The sequence below is a fragment of the Plasmopara halstedii genome (assembly GCF_900000015.1).
Source record: "Plasmopara halstedii genome assembly, contig: Scaffold_2061, whole genome shotgun sequence".
Taxonomy (NCBI): Eukaryota; Oomycota; class Peronosporomycetes; order Peronosporales; family Peronosporaceae; genus Plasmopara; species Plasmopara halstedii.
In genome coordinates this window covers 42,839-46,349 of record NW_020188969.1, presented here as the reverse complement: position 1 = coordinate 46,349, position 3,511 = coordinate 42,839, and positions in this window count along the sequence as shown.

Here is a 3,511-nt window from a genome sequence, read left to right as displayed (position 1 = left end):
GAAGGCGTCAATGACGTCGCACTGCTCCTTGGGCAGGAACCATTGGCGTGTTACGCAGCATTTTGGAACCAGGTCGATCTCATGACGCACATCTCGGTCCGGAGGTAGGACTATCTTTGGAGACGAAGTCTTGAAATTTTTTCAGCAAAGAATAGTTCGGATCCGAGGGATTCTTCTGAATCGATGATCCACTTCGTGTGCTCGACACCCTCTTGGTATCCTCAGGATGGCTTCATCCAGAAGCGACGTCGACTTGATCTCCTCTTTCGGTCGCATGATGACCACTTCGGCTAAGTCGCCTGCCTTCAAGGCACCGCTGAACTCTTCGTGGGATATCTCGTCCAGCTCAGGAAGACATCCACCGCGGGAATAGCCTCAAGGGTGACGTCGCCGTCTTCCTTCCCCGTCATACCGTTGACGAGGGTGTAAAGCCGTGCGCTATCGTGTTAGGTAGAACATCCCTGGCCAGGGTGGACGCCCGGCGTATTGCTGCGAGCATATGGCGTTGCTGCCGTCTCCTCACAGAGCTTTTACGTCTAAGCGAGACCAGTATGAACACGCACTCAGCGTCGTCCAGTGTCCCCATTTTCTGCTCCATCGGAGCGCCAACTACTTGCACAAGTATTGCGAGAATCGTGCGGAAATGGCACCGTCATTGTTTATTCTCCAAAGGAAGAATGCGGAATGGTGTTGGGACACCGAGCATCGGGAGGCTTTTGACAAGGTCGAAGACAGCCTCCTACATGCACCAATACGTGTGTTGCCAGACCCCAATCGTCCTTTTAGTGTCGTCTGAAACGCTTTGAACTTTGCCATCGGCTGTGCACTGCTGGAAGCGGACGCCGAGAGGCGAGATCGGTGATCGCGTTCGAATCCTTTCAGCTTAAGGATAACTACCCAGAAAATTACTTGCGGTGAAGTATGCTCTTGTCAAGTTCAGGGTGCACCTGTCTTGCTCAAAGCCGTTTGTGATCCACACAGATCATGCGTAACTACGCGCTGCGACTCAGTCGGCCTCACCTCTCGCAGAGGATGGCCAGGTCGCTCTTCTTTTAGGGGAAGAATAAGCCAACAAAGCAGAATGCTTTGGCTGATGCTTTGTCACGCAGACACGATTTTGAGTTTGATCATGTCACGACGGTGATGTCAGTGACAGATTTGATCCGCGCCGCATTCGCGGGTGATGGTATGTGAGTAGCGCTGCTACAGGCTCTCGGGAGCAAGAAGTTTTCAAACTCGGGCAAGAAGTTGTCGGTGGTTTTGCGCGCGCGGTTACACGATATTCGTTGAATAACGGGTTTCTGTATTATAGCACCGATTCGACGGATATGCCACGAATTGTGGTTCCTCACGATGAGAATTTAGGATACCAAATCCTCCCTGAGGCCCACTACACCACACATAGTTGTCATCTCGGTCATGAGAAGACATACAGCTCGGTGAGGTACCACTATTGGTGGTCCAACCTGTACAAACGGACGAGCGCATATGTGCGCACATGTAAGACGTGTCAGGTGTGAAGCCCTCTCCGAATGCGGCGGCGCCGCTGGCTACTTTTCCGGTACCCTCCGGGCATTAGTATGGACTACCGGTTTGGCCTGCCGAAGGACTCGGCGGGCAGCATAGGTGTCGTGGTCTTTGTCGGCCGTTCGAGCAAGAAGGCGTATCTTGCGGCAGTGCCAGTCACCATTAACGATGTGGGTACAGCGACTCTGTTTGTCGATCGTGTCTTTCGACAGCAGGAACTCCCGGAGTCAATTGTCTCTGATAGAGACCCGCGCTTTACTGGGAAGTTTTGGTCTACACTCTTCAGGGTGCTGGGTACCGAGCTGGCTATGTCAACAGCAGCCCATCCGCAGACCGATGGTCAGACTGAGCGCGTGAATCACGTCGTCGAAGACGTTCTTTGCAGCGTCTGCGCTGAGACGCCGAAGCGCTGGAGCGCCATGCTGCCACTTGTGGAGGTTTGCTCTGAACAATGTAGTGCATTCATCTACCAGCTACGCGCCGTTCTAAGTGAACGGGCTTGTAAATCCTCGCGTCCCAATGACGCTACAATCCCATGCCTCAGGGCTTGGTAGGGAGGAATAGCCGATCGGCTAGCTGATGTCACCCCCCTCGCTGTGCGTAATGAAGTCGATGACTTCCTGTCTACCAGACTGGGTGTCTTTCGACTCGTTCGCGATGCGATAGCTGAAAGCGAAGACAAGCAGAAAATATATGCAGACCGAAGAAGCAGAAGAAATGTTGAAAACTTTGAGGTCGGAGACCTGGTTTTATCAAATGCTAAAATCTTCCTTCACATGCAGTTTCTGCTGTCTTTAAGTCAAAGACCCGTCCACGATATATTGGAACTTTTAAGGTCACGGCCAAGAAAAGATGCGCTTACCTTCCGAGAAGGATGCGCTCTCACCCGGTGTTGTATGTGGGCTTGCTTAAGCCGTACAGAGATCTGGCGCAAGTGAACACGGAAGCGTTGATGCCGGGGCGGCATCCAAAGGCGCTCGGCTACTCAGAAGTTGAGCCAGCAATTTTTTCTGCGACCGGAGTGCAACAACTTTCGTTTCCTACGGCGCCAGGAGATCCACCGTCGCACGAATTGACGTATTCGTCTACCCGACGGCTAGGACCGCTCCGACAGAGCTCGATAATCCTCAACGTGAGGCAGTCGGTGCACAAAGTGATCTAGGTTCTCGAGTTCTTCCTTACAGCGGTAGGCGACCCCGGAGAGATGCTCGGCAGAGTGCCAATGACGACGGACCATGTCCCCTAACAATCGAAGAACATCGCGAGTAACCGGATGGCGATCAGCCAAGTCGTAATCGTCCGCCGCCGACTATTCGCGGTGAGAATGGCGGCGTTCACTACCACATGGAGCGCCTTGTAGGTCGACGTTGTCGACAGGGTCGAATTCAATATCCTGCGAAGTGGATACCCAAACTCCGAGAACTCGCGAGAGTTTGAGGTGCCACTTCAGCAAGACTGTCCAGACGTCGTAGACGCTGATGATCAGAAGGATCATGACGCTTTGCGTCATCTTGCGCTCCGCGCTTCTCGGCAGTAGCCCAGAAAGCCGGAGGGCCATGAGCTGAGTTCAAGCTATGGCTTTAAGCTGCTGTGGTCGTAGACTTACCCGTGTGAGAAACCACAGAGCTTGTAGGAGCGTTATGGAGTGTTCCATACGTCGCAGGGCGACAATACGGAGGAGGTCAGCGTTGCGCCTTGAGTTTGGCAAACTATAATCTAAGATGGCGCTCACTGCGCACGTCCACTTTCTTGTGTCTTCGCTGTAAGGTTGACAGTGAGGAGCGTTTCCGGTGCCGCTGCATCCATCGCTAAAAGAACTCATCGTCATCTGCATCGGTTTCGCCATGGGCGAGCACCACAGGAATGGTCCGCATTGCGGGAACAGGAGCACCTCCTTTTGAGCTCAAAGTCAAGCGCGTTACCGATCCATTGGGATCTTTTAAGGTTCCAAAAAGCGAGCTCGCAGAACTTTCGGCTGATCACA